The sequence below is a fragment of the Narcine bancroftii genome, chromosome 6, assembly GCF_036971445.1.
Source record: "Narcine bancroftii isolate sNarBan1 chromosome 6, sNarBan1.hap1, whole genome shotgun sequence".
Classification (NCBI taxonomy): Eukaryota; Metazoa; Chordata; class Chondrichthyes; order Torpediniformes; family Narcinidae; genus Narcine; species Narcine bancroftii.
The window spans coordinates 62451248-62468213 of record NC_091474.1 but is presented as its reverse complement, the minus strand read 5'-3'; the positions used below and the strand labels follow the sequence as shown (position 1 = coordinate 62468213).

At 38.7% G+C, this 16966-nt stretch overlaps 1 protein-coding gene and 1 pseudogene across 1 annotated transcript in view; one reads left to right on the top strand and one right to left on the bottom strand.

Moving 5' to 3' along the window:
• galnt2 (UDP-N-acetyl-alpha-D-galactosamine:polypeptide N-acetylgalactosaminyltransferase 2) overlaps positions 1-16966 on the top strand; it is a 100553-nt gene that overhangs the window by 11650 nt on the left and 71937 nt on the right. The gene's annotated exons all lie outside the window — the stretch shown is intronic.
• On the bottom strand, positions 14863-15165 carry LOC138737516 (small ribosomal subunit protein eS24 pseudogene; annotated as a pseudogene).

Below are 16966 nucleotides of genomic sequence, written 5' to 3'. Positions count from 1 at the left end.
CACCATTCAAAACATACTGGGCTGTAGGTTAATGGGGCATAAATTGGGTGGCACGGACTTGTGGCTGAAATGGCCTATTACCATGCCGAAGAACCAGGCTTCTTTCCCCTGAACAGTGAAACTGTCAGATGACTGATGATCTGCTTAAATAACTCTGAGACTCCACTATTTCTTAATAATATTTATTTTAAATATATGTATAGATGTTCTGTACTTGTCTGTATGTTGTTTGCACTGTGGACCAAAGAACACTGTTTCATCTGGTTGTACTGGTACAATCAGATGATAAATAAATTTGAACTTAACTCCACGACAAGATCACATTCAGTAACTTTCATCAATTGCATCTTCTGAGACTACAGCACTTTTAAGTGGGATCCTGAATTTTGCTCAAGGATTTAAACCCACAAGCCACATTCAAGGCTCCAGCTATCAAGGTTTAGCTAGAAAGTGTTGTTTTGACCCACTCATACAGGTACTTGGCGCATTGTGGACTGAAAGTTCTTGAGTTCTCTTTTAATTTGAAAATACTCTTATTTAATATGGAAAACTCCTATTACAGATAAGCATTTAAACATCTCAGGTCCTTGATTTGTGTCCAAATGGCTGAAGTATTTGTATGACTGATTGCTTTGTTCGTGCCCTTCCAGCTGGATGTCCCTTCTAAAATGTTGTGCTAATTGCAGCTGAAGAGTTCAATGTCCTGATCTTCATCTGGTACTATTTAATGGCTGATCATTTAAAAAAAATAATCCGGTGATGTGCAGTAACCTATTGCACATGGAGAATGTCATAATTTTATTTGGAAAGCTATTATTTTAAAATTATTTTTGTCAGCTGTAGATCTTAATACAGGGTTAGGTATGCAATAACTTCATTGATTAATTTTTGGATATTTGCACACTTTTAAATAGGAACAAATGTTTATGTGCTTTTTAGCATCCTTTCCCTCATTCTTCAGGGGATGCCCTTATTTGTGACGTAGACCCATCAAATACTGTATACTCGCAGACTGAAAGACTAAAATAATTGATTTTTTAAAAAAAAATTATATATATATATATATATATATATATAGCACATAATCTCTAAGCATCCCAGAGCACTTTGTAGAGTCACAAAGTATAGTTGAAATGTGATTATAATTGTAGGAAATGTGTAACCAAAGGATGTAGTAAGAGGCCATAATCAGCAATGTGATAATGCCCAGATAATCCATTTGAGTGATCTGGCTTGGTCATACAAGATTCCAGGGATAGGTCCTCTGATTTTTATTTCTCCTGCAATACCTGATTGAACTTTAGTGTAACATCTTGTTTAAAAGTGACCACCTCTGATAATACAGCATTCTTCAGTATGGCAGTGAAGATTGGCCTCAATTTTTTGCTCGAGTATCAAAGTGAGAATTGAAGTTGTGGCTTTCTACCATATATACTTGCATAATTGTTGAATTTTTTGGACCACCTCTTCAGGCCAGAAAAGGGGATACTTCATGAGGTAAAAAAATTTTTTTGACCTGCGTCATTCAAGGCATCAGGAGCTCAGATGGGTGAGCGACTGGGGAGAACATCTGTGATCAGGAGTTTGGATGGGCGGGTGGCCGGGGCGGTGATCCATGGTTGGGAGTTTGGATGGGCAGGCAGCTGAGGCATTGTGACCTCTGTTGGGAGAGTGGCTGGGTCGAAGGTCTGCTGTCTGGGCATCGGGAGCTCTGATGGGTGGGGGGGGCTGGAGTGTTGGGCGTTCTGGTGGGTGGTCAGCCGGGGAGTAGGGAGCTCAGATGGGCGCTAAATTCAAACTAGTGAAAAATGTGTTGGATTTTCTAAATGTGAATGAACAACTGGAAAGCTTAATCAAGTTGATCACTCTTCTTCATGGAATAGCAGCTAGAATTGTGGATCAGTAATCCCGATATATGAATTCAATGCCTATCATGGCAAATGACATGAGATTAAATAAATCTGGAATTTAAAAAAAAACTTGGTTACAGTAAAGTGCAACAGTTCCAGATTTTCATAAATATCCATCTGAATCACTGAATGTTCACCAGGGGATGAACTCTGCCCTCCTTACCAGGGTTTGGATGTACGTGATTCCAGACTAACCAAAATATGGTGGACTTTTAACTGTAAAGCCACAAAATTGCTGGAGAAACTTAGCAGGTTCCAAGCGTACATGGGCAGCAAAGATATATAACCAACGTTTTGGGTCTGAACCCTTCTTCAAGGTGAAATAAGATATATTTTAATTGTGCCTGTCAAATTTAAAGATGTTTCAGGAATAAATATTGACTTTGCCAAACAAATTTGTGAGCTTGTAAAAAGAAAAAGAAAACAAATCTCTTTCTGTTTTAAAAATAAAATGCTGGAGAACTCAACAGGTCAAATAGCATACTTTACGTAGCAAAGTTAAAGATACATAACCAACATTTCGGGTTTGAGCCCTTCATCAAGGTATGAGCAAAATGTAGGCAGCCACCAGAATGAAATAGTGGGAGGAGCACAGGCTCACAGGTAAGGGGATATAGGTGGATAAAGGAGGGAGGGCACAAGAGAAAATGAGTAGGGGGGATAGTTCTGTGAATGGAGAGGGAAGGAGGTGGAGAGCTGGAGGAAAGGAGACAGAGGGATGGGGAAGAGAGGGAGAATAGGGAGTGGTCCAGCGGAAACCAGAGAAGTTGATGTTAATGCCATCTGGTTGGAAAGTGCTCAGAGAGAATATTAGGAGTTGCTCCTCCAATTTATGGGTGGCCTTGGTTTGGCAGTGCATGAGGGTATGGACAAATATATCAGCGCCGGAGTCTCAAACCAAGGCCACCTGTGCCTCGTGCACTGCCAAACCAAGGCCACAAGTAAATTGGAGGAGCATCATCTAATATTCCATCTGGGCACCCTCCAACATTGATTGCATTAACATGGACTTCTCCAGTTTCTGCTACCTTGTTCCCTGTACTCCCTCTCTTCCCTATCCATGTCTCCTTCAGCTGTACACCCCTTTCCGTCTCCATTTACAGCTACCCCCCACCACTGTTTTGTGCCTTCCCTCCCTTATCCACCTATGACCTCTTGCCTGTGGGCCTGTGCTCCTTCCCCCTGCCCTTTCTTCCCACCAAACCCCTCCATTTTATTCAGGCGCATGCCTATATTTTGCTCATACCTCGATGAAGGGAAAGGTGAGAAACGGACTTGGGGATAAAGGATTCAAGATCAACATTGGTCAAAATTGTGCTCCGATAATATGACATCATCTATTAATGTCTTTGCTCTATAAAGCACATTGTTTGACCTGCTGAGTTTCTTCAGCATTGTGTTTTTACTTCGATTCCAGCATCTGGAGACTTTCATGTTTTACTCCATTCTTATTGTTTTACTTGTTATTAAAGGTCTCATGACTGTTCCACCTCAAGTTGACCTTTGGTATTATAGCTTAATCTCCCTCTGCAAGCAGAAGGAATAAAAGGCATTAGCACAGGTCAACACTTTGGAAGAAGGTGGATTTCCTATCTGCTTTCAATCAACCTGTCAATCTGCATAACCCACACCCTCCTGCCAATCCCAGAATAACTTTCATTAGGCTAATTATCCAAGAGTTGTTTTTCCGATTGCTATAACACTAGGCAAGTTTACATTTTAAACATTTATCACCGACATTTTACAGCTGCAATAAATATTGGTGCATCTTCCATCATAACTTATGTCAAGTGGTGAAATTTTCTTCTGCACAGAATCATTTAAATCATTTTGCATACTGGTAAACATTTACATTAGAATTCAAGGACTATTTTAACATGCACTGTCCAATCTCATAATTTGTATTTACATGGTAACATACAAAATGCAAAATGAATTGTGGAGACTGGATTCTGTACTATTGTAGAGATACAGGAACACGGCAATTACAGTGCATCTTTACTGTTCAAATTGCTTTAGGTGTAGGAGATAATTTGGTTGATCAAATGGTTGAAGAGACCAGGATCACATGTTATCTGTTCTTTAAGTTGAATAAAATTATTTATTGTCACGTTTACTGAGATCCAGTAAAAAAAACTTTGAATTCTGTGCTATCTAGGTAGTTCAACCTTTACATAGTATAGCAGGTAGTGGAGAATAAAAGCATAGAGTTACAGTGCCCAAAAGGGCAGGGTATTGTGCTAAATAGGAAAAGTACAGTTAAACACTGCAAGTTGTACTAATCATCTTGTATTAATGGGAGGACTGTTCAAAAGTTTTATAACAGAAGGAAGGAAACTGTCCTTGAATCCATGGGTGTGTTTTCAAACTCTTGTATCTTCTGCCTGAAGGGAGAGAGAAGGGAGTGTCACCAGGATGCGATGTATCCTTTAATATGTTGGCTGCCTTTCAGAGGCAGTGGGAGGTGAAGATAAGGCACTTTCAGGTGGCCAAATTCCCTGCTTGTAAAGCCGCATATTATGCCATTATGCGGCTCTCGGGAGGCCACTTGAAAGCGCAGGAGGCGCCTGTGAGGTGAACTCTGTAACCCTCCTCCAGGAGGGATAATCGCTGGAGCAGTGAGGCCACCCCCTGCACATGAATGCAACCGCCTGAAAGTGGCTGCTAAGGGGATGACGTCAGCTAGCGAGCGCCTGACGGCTCCCCTCCCAGCTGCCCCTGCCCCCCTGCGCGGGACGTCAGGGCAGGGGCAACTGGCATGGGCTGTCAGCGCAGGGACATCCTGCAGGACGCCCCCACACTGATGCTGCTACCCCACTCTCCCAACAGCCGACATGGGTCCCCACACTGTGGGGCGGCCTGTGCGGGCTGTCAATGTGGGGACATCCCGTGCGGGACGTCCCCATGCCACTGCCCAGCTCTCCCAGCGGCCCGGCATGGGTCCCCACACCCACTCTTCCAGCAGCCTGACGCGAGTCCCCGCACTGTGGGGCGGGCGGTTAGTGTGGGGACGTCCCCATACTGCTGCGCAGCTCTCCTGGCGGCCCAATGTGGGTCCCTGCGCTGTGAGGCGGCTGGCGGAGGATGTCGGTGTGGGAACGTCCCGTGCGAGAGGTCCCTGCGCTGATGGCCTGCGCCGATAGCCTGTGCCGGCTGTCCCAGCTCTGACAGCCAGCCATCCCAAACCTGACGGTCCGAAGGGACAGGAGCCGGAGTGTTCTCAGAGGCCCATCCATTGCAGCTGTCCCTTCAGGTGGCCAGCGCTGTGCTTTTAGCGCTGCCACCTGAACAGCAATTCAAAGGGCCGCTTCTGCTTCTGCAGGCGCATTCTTGGCGGAGAATGCACCTGAAGAAGCCTATACAGTCAGTGGAAGAGAGACTAGTTTGTGTGATGGCCTGAGCGGTCTTCACAACTCTCTGAAGTTTTTTGCAGCTATGGGCTGAGCAGTTCCCATACCAGGCTGTGATGCATCCAATCCGGATACTTCCCGTGGTGCATCGATAAAAATTGAAAGAGTACTGAGGACGTTCTGCGGAACTAAAGGCTTGTATGCTTTATTGTGTCAATCCAGCTGAACTAGGACAGGTTACTGGTGATATTTACTCCTAAACACAAACCTATCCACCGTCTCCTGTTCAGCAGACAGTCAGGAGTATGTACTCCAGCCCACTTCTTGAATTCACTAGCCAGTTCATTCATTTTGTTGAAAGCATTTTAAATTTCATTTAAAAATGATCAGCCAGCTGCATATCCTTTAGTCGCTTTGACTACCCATTTTAAGTCAATCTTCAGATTGGGGTCCACTTTAAAATTTAGCTGCCTTTTGTTGAATTTCTCTTTAAAGTAATTCACGTACATCAGTAAAAGAAGAACCTTGGAAACAACGCTCGAGCACCTCAGCCACTCATTACAATACCATTATTTTTCATTTCACATTTGGCGAGCCCTAGTGCGTAATCAGATCTCTGTGTGCTTGAAAGTCCCTTTGCTGCCCCAGAGTCACGAAGGGACAGACAGATTTCCTTATGAATATGTCCAAAAACAGGACTAAAAAATATAAAATTATCAATCCCAAATGCACAAGGATTTTTATCAAGGGTTGAGAATGTAATGTGCTCAAATTAGTCTAATTAGTCTTCTCGGGTGAGAAGACAGCAAAAGATTTTATTTACAAATGGAATATTAAATTATTGTTTGGAAAGACCGATAACCCCCATTCTAAAACACATAGTTTGGATATGGAAACAAATTAATAGATGTACAGGTCTAAAAATGGGATTATCTTCAGTAACACTCTTGTATCAAAATGAGTCAATACCAATTACATTAAAAAATAAAATCTTGGACACTTGGCACCATAAAGGGACGAAGTGTATCGAGGATTGTTATGAACAAGGACAATTTATGGCATTTGGACAGCTAAAAATTAGATAAGATTTGTCAAATTGAACTTTCTTCTGCTATCTTTAATTAAGATGATTTTTAAGAGATAGTTTAGGAGCAGAGCCATGACCTGCCGATGTGTTGAGACATGGATGGTCTTCTTTGTATGGAGACCAGAAGTAAATTTATATCTAAGATGTATTTCCTATTGCAGAGCAGTAGCCTGAAACGAGACTGCACAAATAGAGGGAAGGTGTGGGAGATGGGCTTGGAAAAAAGGATTCAAGGACAATATTAGTCAGAATTGTGCTCTGATAATATGACATCATTTATTAATGTCAGATATAAATCGGTACAATACAATTTTATGCACCTTACACCGCAAAAATGACATGGTTTAAAATCTGAAATTCTGGACTTGTGTTTTAGGTGTGGTATAAAAGTTGGAACATTTATACATTCAACCTGGCTATGCGTGAAAGTAAGATCCTTTTGGTATGACTTGGCATAGATATTGACAGAAATAGATTTTCCATTGGAACCAGAACTGTATTTATTGAGCAATCTGATAGTTATTGGCACAAAATCATCAAATACAGTTCATGAGGATTCATTCCACTAGTGGTAGCCAGGAAGTGTATCGCTGTTACATGGAAGTCTGACCCCCGCCCTCCCCCCCCGCCCATTTATTACTTGCTAGAATAGGGAAACATAAAGTTGTGCCCACCTGAAAAAGCTAACGTATAATCTTAGAAAGAAATATGATGTATTTGTTAAAATATGGTATCCTTATTTGAATCATACTGGCTTAAGGATATAATTAACTTCCCTGAAAAGGTTTAAACAATATAGTTAGGCTAATAGCATTGAATTCCTAAAGATCAAGATATTGACTAATTAATGAAGGCATCCTCAAATACCCTTTCTTTTTCTTGGATAATTGTTTTTTTTATGTTAGCATTTTGGAGGTGGGGGTGAGATTTGGGCAATCATATGAGACTGTAATTTTAAAATACTATTTATATGATGTATGTAATAATGTTCTATGTGAGTCTTGGGAAATATTAAAACAAAATATTAAATAAAAGAGTCGAGAATATGGAACTTGCTACTGTGAGGAGTGGCTGTAAGTAGTAGAGTCATACAGCATGGAAACAGGCCCATTTTATTCAGACTCGTCCTAGTGGCCTTTGGCCCATAATCCCTCTAACCTATCCATCTGTCTAACTTCTTCTTAGACATTGCAATAGTAACTGCTTCAACCATCTCATCCGGCAGCCAATTCCACATACTTAACGCCCTATGAGTAGTTTTTTTTAAAAAAAAAAGATCACCCCTCAGCTTCCTGTTGCAACTCCCCCTCCCCATCACCTTAAACCTCTCAGAGTACTGATTCACCTACTCTGGGCAAAAGATTCTGTGTTCACCAGATCTATTCTCTCATGATTTTGTATAAAAGAGGAGGAGTCACGTGATGGAGTAGTGGCCGGTCGGGGAACTCCAGCCCTCTTCGGAAAAGTTTAAAAAAAACACAGAAAACACAAAGGCACAAACACAAAAATTAAAATAAAGTGAAAGTAAAGGTGGGAAGAAAATGGCAGCGAAGAAAGAAAAGTCGAAAGCAACGGGAAGAAGAGAAGAAGAAAAGACATCGGAAGAAGAAGGTGAAGGCCTTACCTGTCCGAGGAGGCCCGCTGTGGAGAGAGAAGCCCGCTCCCTCAGGTCAGTCGAAGTCCCGAGCTCGGGACTACAAAAATGGCTCACGGAGCCAAGCAAAAGTGCGCAACCGCGCAAGACAAAAAAAACACTGATGGGAGGGGGGACCAGCTGAGGAGTCGATCTCCTCAACTAAGAATGACAGCCACAGCACAACAACAAGAAGAGAACATAGAAAACAACGAGAACAAGAAAGAAGAGAGTAAAAAGAAATCAAGGAAACAACAGATGACCAACCCAGAGGAAGAAGAAGAACATAGAGAAATGGAGAAGGGAAGGGCAAGACAATGGATATATATTTTTTAAATAATATATGGAATCAGTAAAAGAATGGCAATCACAAGAATTTAGTGAAATAAAAAGAAGAATTAAAAGTACAGAAGAAAAAATGAATAGATTAGAGATGGTCATGTCAGATATAGGAAAAAGAGTGGACAAGGTGGAAGAATGAGAAACAGCCGTAGAAATAGAAGTAGAGGACTTAAAAAAGAAATTAGAAGAATCTAATTAAAAAGTTAAAGAGACACAAGAGCTGTTAGCTCAGAAGATAGATATAATGGAAAATTATAATAGAAGAAATAATATAAAGATAGTGGGCCTTAAGGAAGATGAAGAAGGCAAGAATATGAGAGAATTTATAAAAGATTGGATCCCCAGGGTCCTAGGAAGACCAGAATTACAGGAAGAAATGGAAGTAGAAAGGGCACATAGAACATTAGCCCCTAAACCACAGCCACAACAAAAACCAAGATCCATTTTAGTAAAATTCCTAAGATATACAACGAGAGAAAATATATTGGAGAAAGCAATGAAGAAAATAAGAGAAGACAAAAAGCCACTGGAATACAAAGGTCAAAAAATTTTTTTCTATCCAGACATAAGTTTTGAACTCCTGAAGAAGAGAAAGGAGTTTAATACAGCAAAAGCGATCCTATGGAAAAAAGGATATAAATTTATGCTAAAGTACCCAGCGGTACTTAAAATAGTTATTCCAGGGCAGCAAAACAGACTATTCTCGGATCCGGAGGAAGCACGAAAATTTGCAGAACAACTACAAAACAGACAGAGAGATGAAGACATGTAACGAGAGCAAAAATGACCACGAACTATATGTATGTGTGTATATGGGTATATATATATATTATATGTGTGTGTGTATGTATATATGTGTGTACATGAGTGTATGCGTATTTAAAAGAAAATATATAGAGTATAGATAAGAATTAATAAGGGAAAGAAAGGGAAGAGGAAGTAAGGAGGGAATTAAGAGAGTGACCTTTGTTGTTTATGAAAATTGAAATCTTTTCTGGGGCGGGCTGGGTGGGGAGGAGTTACGGTCACTGCGAAATCAATTGACGCTTGCGAGTGAATTCGTAAATCCAAATGGAGAGGTGAGATGTGGTTGCCTGACAAGGGATAAACGGCAACTCAGGAAGGGGAGGGGATAGTGGGGTTAAAGAAATTTTAGATAGGAGAATAAAGGAAATGTTTGATGTTTTAGAAATGTTGTCTTATAAAGTGTTCAAAACAAGAAAGCAGAAATGGATAAGAAGGAAAAGTGATGATGAGGAAACGGAAAGGAAAGATAAACAAAGTATGAATGGCTACGTTGAACTATATGACTTTAAATATTAACGGAATACATAACCAAATCAAAAGGAAGAAACTGCTAAATTTACTGAAAAAAGAAAAAAATTGATATAGCATTCGTGCAAGAAACACACTTAACTGAAATGGAGCATAAGAAATTAAAGAGAGATTAAAAGAATGGACTCAGTAGAATTTCTGGTGTAATTTTGTTGAATGACAACATTGTCTGACTGGCTTAATGCAACCTAGATTGTATACCTAAAATGGATGAGAGGGGGGGGGGTGGGGGGGTGGTTTGGGAGGAAAGGGGGGGGGGAGAAAAAGTCACTGTATATGTGTGAAAAAGAAATAGTGTATATCATGGCTAATGTGATTTATGGTGTGAAAAAAAAAAAATAAAAAAAAAAAAAAAGAAATTAAAGAGAGATTGGATAGGACATGTAACAGCAGCATCATATAATTCAAAAGCTAGAGGAGTAGCTATATTAATCAGTAAAAATGTACCAATTAAAATAGAAGAAATAATAGATCCAGCAGGGAGATATGTAATGATAAAATGTCAGATATATTCGGAGTTTTGGAACTTACTCAATGTATATTCACCTAACGAAGAAGATCAAAAATTTATGCAAGATATTTTTTTGAAGATAGCAGACACGCAAGGGAAAATACTAATAGGAGGGGATTTCAACCTTAATTTGGATTCAAACATGGATAAAACTGGGAAAAAAATTAACAGAAAGAACAAAGTAACCAAATTAAAAATTAAATCGATGCAAGAAATGCAACTTTTGGATATATGGAGGAAACAACATCCAAAGTAAAAGGAATATTCATATTATTCGGGTAGACATAAAACATACTCAAGAATAGACCTATTCCTGTTATCAGCTCGTATGCAAGACAGAGTAAGAAAAACAGAATATAAAGCTAGAATATTATCGGACCACTCACCCCTGATATTGACAATAGAGTTAGAGGACATCCCTCCAAGAATGTATAGATGGAGATTAAACTCCATGCTACTTAAAAGGCAGGATTTTAGAGAATTTATTGAAAAACAAATAAAAATGTACTTTGAAATAAATACAGAATCAGTGAAAGATAAGTTTATACTATGGGACGCAATGAAAACGTTCATCAGAGGGCAAATAATAAGTTATGTAACCAAGATGAAGAAGGACTACAATCAGGAAACAGAGCAGTTGGGAAGGGAAATAGTAAATATAGAAAAAGAATTAGCAATGAAGGAAGACACAACTAAAAGAAGAGAATTGGATAAAATATGAAACACTACAAACATATAAGGTGGAGAAGAACATAATGAAGACAAAACAGAAATATTATGAACTAGGAGAAAAAACGCACAAAATTCTAGCATGGCAGCTTAAGACAGAACAAGCTAAGAGAATGGTATTGGCATCAAGGAAAAAAGACAAACAAATCACATATAATCTAACGGAGATTAATGAAAACTTCAGAGAATTCTACGAACAATTATACCAAACTGAAAACGAAGGGAGAGAAGACAAAATAGATTAATTTTTAACTAAAATTGAACTACCGAAATTACAAATAGAGGAACAAAATAAATTAACAGAACCATTTGAAATAGTAGAAATACAAGAGATAATAAAATAACTACCGAATAATAAAACACCAGGAGAGGATGGATTCCCAATAGAATTCTATAAAACATTTAAAGATTTATTAATTCCTCCCCTCCTGGAAGTAATCAACCAGATTGATAAAACACAAAGCTTACCAGATTCATGCAAAACAGCAATAATTACAGTAATACCAAAGACAGGGAAAGATCCACTTGCACCAGCGTCATATAGACCAATATCTTTACTTAACACAGATTATAAGATAATAGCTAAACTATTAGCAAACAGATTAGCCGACTATGTACCAAAAATAGTAAATCTAGACCAAACTGGATTTATTAAAAAAAAACGAACAGACAATATTTGTAAATTTATTAACTTAATTCATGCAGTAGAAGGAAATAAAGCTCCAACAGTAGCGGTTGCTTTAGACGCAGAGAAGGCCTTTGACAGAGTAGAATGGAATAATTTATTCAAAGTACTTCAAAAATTCAGTTTACCAGAGAAATATATTAATTGGATTAAAGCATTATATAAGGGGCCATTGGTGAAAGTGACAGTAAATGGATATATATCAAAACAATTTAACTTAAGCAGATCAACAAGGCAGGGATGCCCACTATCGCCCTTATTGTTCGCGTTAGCCATAGAACCACTAGCAGAACTGATAAGAACAGAAAATAAAATAAAAGGGATAAAAATAAAACACAACGAATATAAAATCAGTTCATTTGCAGATGACGTTATAGAACCAGAAATATCAATAAAAGAATTACATAAGAAATTGAAGGAATATGGAGAAATATCGGGATACAAGATTAACGCAAATAAAAGTGAAGCAATGCCAATGAATAATGCGGATTTCTCAAAATTTAGGAAAGAATCGCCATTCAGATGGCAAATGCAAGCAATACGATACCAAGGTATACAAATAAATAAAAACCTCGGCAATCTATATAAACTCAATTATTATCCACTAATGAAAAAATTACAGGACGACTTAGAGCATTGGAAAGACTTACCACTAACACTAATAGGAAGGATAAACTGTATTAAAATGAACATTTTCCCAAGGATACTATACCTATTTCAGGCATTGCCAATACACTTGACGGAGAAATTCTTCAAGGAGTTAAAGAAAATAATAAGGAATTTTTTATGGAAAGGGGGGAAACCGAGGATAGCACTAGATAAATTAACAGAATGGTATAAACAAGGAGGCTTACAACTACCAAACTTTAAAAATTATTATCGAGCCGCACAATTAAGATACCTATCAGATTTTTATCAAACAAGGGAAAAGCCAGATTGGACTAGATTAGAACTAGATAAAATAGGGGAGAAGATACCCGAACATATATTATATAAATGGGATGAAAAATTGGCACAACGTAGGAATTCTCCAGTATTACATCATCTGCTCAATATTTGGAAGAAGATTCATGTAGAAAGGAATAAAACAAATTACCAATTTCCAAAAGTAATATTGACGCAAAATCAACTAATCCCTTTCACAAAAGATAACCTTTCCTTTAGAGAATGGGAGAAAAAAGGGATCAAAAGAATAGAAAATTGCTTTTCAGGAAATAAATTATTATCCTTTGAACAAATGAAGGATAAATATAATATAACTCACGATACAGTGTTGGCATACTACCAACTGAAATCCTACTTGAAGGACAAATTGGGAAGCAGTCTGAGGTTACCAGAGGGAAGTAATTTTGAATATGTGATTACAGACACAATGATAATCAAAAAATTTATAACAAACATGTATATTAAACTACAAGAAAAGGAGAATGAGGAAACAAATGGTAAAACTAAACAAAAATGGGAACAAGATCTAAAGATAAAGAAGGAAACATGGGAGAAGTTATGCTCCAGAACTATGAGAAATACAATAAATACGAGGTTATGTATGATACAATATAACTGGATACACAGGCTATATATTACACCTCAAAAGTTAAATAAATGGGACCCAACAGTATCTGACAGATGTTTTCGCTGTAAAAAGGAAATGGGATCAACAATTCATGCAATCTGGACGTGAGAAAGTGAAAAAAGTTTGGGAAGATCTAAACCAGATATTAAATAAAATCACAAAAAGCAATATACCAAAAAACCCAGAGATCTTCCTCCTAAGTAACATAAAAAACAAAGAATTTGGACTTGATTTGATGGTGCACAAAAAAGATTTGTTAGAATAGCCCTAGCTGTAGCAAAAAAATGTATTATGTCAGCCTGGAAATTAGAAGATAACTTGAGAACACAACAGTGGTATATAGAAATGAATAAATGTATTCCAATAGAAAAAATAACATATAATTTAAGAAATAATATTACAATATTTGAACAAATATGGGAGCCATACATGAAACACAATAGAGAAAACCTACCGGGGACATCTACCACCTAAAATGACAGAAGGAGAAGAGAATGAAAAGAATTGATTCAGTGGAATTTCTTGTTTATTTTTATTGAGTGACAACATTGTTTGACGGGTTTAATGTATCTTAGATTCTGAACTTTAAATGAATGGGAGGGGAGGTAGGGAGGGTGGGATGGGAAGATGGGGGGGGTGGGAGAAAACGACACTGTATATATTTGAAAAGGAAAATGTATGTATCTTGATCAATGTGGTTTATAGTGTGAAAAATAAAAAAAAATTTTAAAAAATTGTATATAAGTTGTGTTGAAGGAAAGGTTAATAATCCTGAGGGGAAATAAAGAATAGAAAGTTTTCTTTTCTGTTCTACGGTGAGAAGAACCAGAGTGGGTGGAGGTTTGCCTGCATCATTAAGCAACACTGTAGGCCAACAATCTGACTCCAGGTTTTTGATCTAAAATTTTAATTCTCTTTCTGTTAACCGATGTTCCTTGATCTGCAAAACATTTCCAGTGCTTTGTTTTTATTTCCTATTTCTGGCTCCCAAGATCTTCGTTTAGACCAGTTGGATGGATTTTTGGTGTATGTAACAGGCCACGTCGGCCCAAGAGTCCATGCCACCTAATTTATGCCCAATTGACCTATAACCCCCGGTACTTTCGAATGGTGGGAGGAAACCAGAGCCTCCAGGGGAAAACCCACACAGACACGGGGAGAATGTATAAACTCCTTACAGACCGCTCGGGACTTGAAACCTGATCTTAATAGCTGGCGCTGTAAAGGTGTTGCACTAACCGCTATGTTAACTGTAATCTTGGTGATTATAATCTAGTGACTAACAATAAAATTCCTCAAGCTATGGAAAACTGAAAGATCTGGACTAATAACCAGAGGTTTGAATTCAAGTCCCATAATGGCTGGTGTGGAATTTAAATTCAGTAAATCTGGATGCTTAGCAATAGCATAGCAATGGTAACAAAGCTACTTGAAGATACCAGAAAGAAAATCTGGCATCATACTAAATGTGAGGCCAGATCATTAACATTTGAAGATGGAAATTAAAAAAAAATTTTAAAAAAATGTACATACTCTATGTCTCAAACCCATGCATGTTTTTTAAAAAAAAACCACCAAGCTATATAACCAAAAGAAGACTTTTTATAGCATTTATATGAGCACAAGGACAAACAATCCAAGATGGCGGCCCATGGTTAACTCAGCATTGCATTGGGACTTCACCACTATTGTCACATTACTGCCACTTCATTTCTTCTTGCCAGCACCAACATTAGCTTTCACTGTACAGCAAACTGCCTTCATTCTGTTCTTTCCGTTTCCTAGAAATTTTATTCCTCTGTGTCACTGTTTTGTTTCATTCTTCCTCATGTAGTCCAGGGAATCGTAAACCGTAGCAAACTGCCCTGAAGCCAAAATCGAGCACAACATCTGGTGTCATTTTGTATACCTTTGCCAACTTTCCCCTGATTTCTGTTTTGGGAACTGTGGGTTGCCAGATTGGAGGACATCAACAACTGTTTGCTTACATTGGTGCAAGTGGTTTGTCATTCATCTTAACCGCTGCCTCTGTCCTGGGCTTAGGAAAGGAAGAAGGACCCCTTGGCTGTCAAACAAATGTGCTTTCTGGGATGGGCGTTAATGTTGGCCTTGTCGACAATCCCCAATACTGAATAGTGTATTCAGCCCTATAATTTAAGACCTGACTCTTTGCCTATCCTTTCAAAGTTGGGCAAAACAAAAGGACTTCAGTAGGGACAGAAGTAATTCTGAATCAGTAAAGTGGTTTATTTTACATGCAATATAAAAATAGGTTTCCACAAACACATTTTACAAATGACCAACTTCCAATCAACTTGCACTAACTGCAGAAATATAAGAAGGCATAACTCACCCTCTCAGAATCAAAATCCCCTAAAACTGCCAATTAAAGGTACAGTCTTAAATAAATCTTCACCCTTGGTGAGGGAGTGATGGCAATTATATTGCTTAACTAAACTCTCTTTGCTGAGGTTATCATTGAAGATCATCCTGATGTTAGAGCACCCTGTGGAAATCCACACATGGACAGGGAGGCCATACAAACTCTTTAGAAAGAGCATTTTGAACCCAAGTCGCTGCTGCTATAACAATGATGTGTTAATTGCTATGTTAAAGGTGTGAACAGCTCTTGAAAGAACTCAAAGGGCTTTATTGTCTGAAAAGCTAATACAAAAGCAGCTGTACAGCCAGGAGATGGCCAATTAGTCTGAGGCTGCAATTGATTTGTCCTAGATATCTCACTCTGCATTATCTGATTGTCTCTGTAGATTGAAGCAAATATATAATTGTAAGTTAAATCAAAACCACTTTTAGTTAAAAGGTGATGTTGGAAAAGTCAAATGAAGATGTGTGGGACAAGATTTTCTTTCACACAGAGAGTATTTGGTGCCTGGAGCAGACTGCTTGGAGTAATGGTGGATAAGAGTAACATTTAAGAGGCTTCTAGATAGACACATGAGCATGCAGGAAGTAGAGGGATAGGGATTGTGTGCAAGCAACAGTTATAGTTTAATTTGGGTGTCAAACTTGATCTAGACATCCCCCCACCCCTGATTGCTGATGCTCTGCAGGTGACCGTTGTCTTAAGAGGGCGCGCAAAATCATTGATGATCCCTTTCATCCTGCACACAGCATCTTTCACCTGCTCCCGTTGGGGAAGGGATACAGGAGGATCAGAGCCAGCACCACCAGGCTGAGGAACAGCTTCTTCCCACAGGCAGTGAGAGCACTGAATGACCAAAGGAACTGCTCACACTAACTATCCGAGACTCTCATTTGTACAAAGCAATATTTATTTATTTATATAGATATAATACTTGTCCTGCATATATATTGTTTGTCTGTATGTGTGTTATGTCTGGTTGTGTGTCTGTGTTTGTACTGAGGGCCAGAGAACACTGTTTTGTTGGGTTGTACTTATACAATCAGATGTCAATAAACTTATAACTATGCCTTTTCACAATTTAGCACATTTTCTTAACTGTTTGTCCTTTCATTGAGCAAGAATAATTGATCAAATTAATTTAAAAAATCGCTGGTGGTTGGTGGGACTAAGCAGCATTCCTGGCGTGTGACATCCTCCTCCTCCCCCCCCCCCCCCCCCCCCCCCCCCGTACATCACTTAACCATCTTGTTTTGTTCACTTGCACAGAAAACCCCCAGCTTCTTTTGCTGATGCCTCCTGTTCATCTGCAGTGTTAATGTACCCTGTCAAACAGTTGTGCCACAATCAATATCACAAGTACAGATGATTTGATTAGTTAATGAGTGTTCAGGGATTTTGCTGTGTTCCAATTCGCTGTTAATTTAT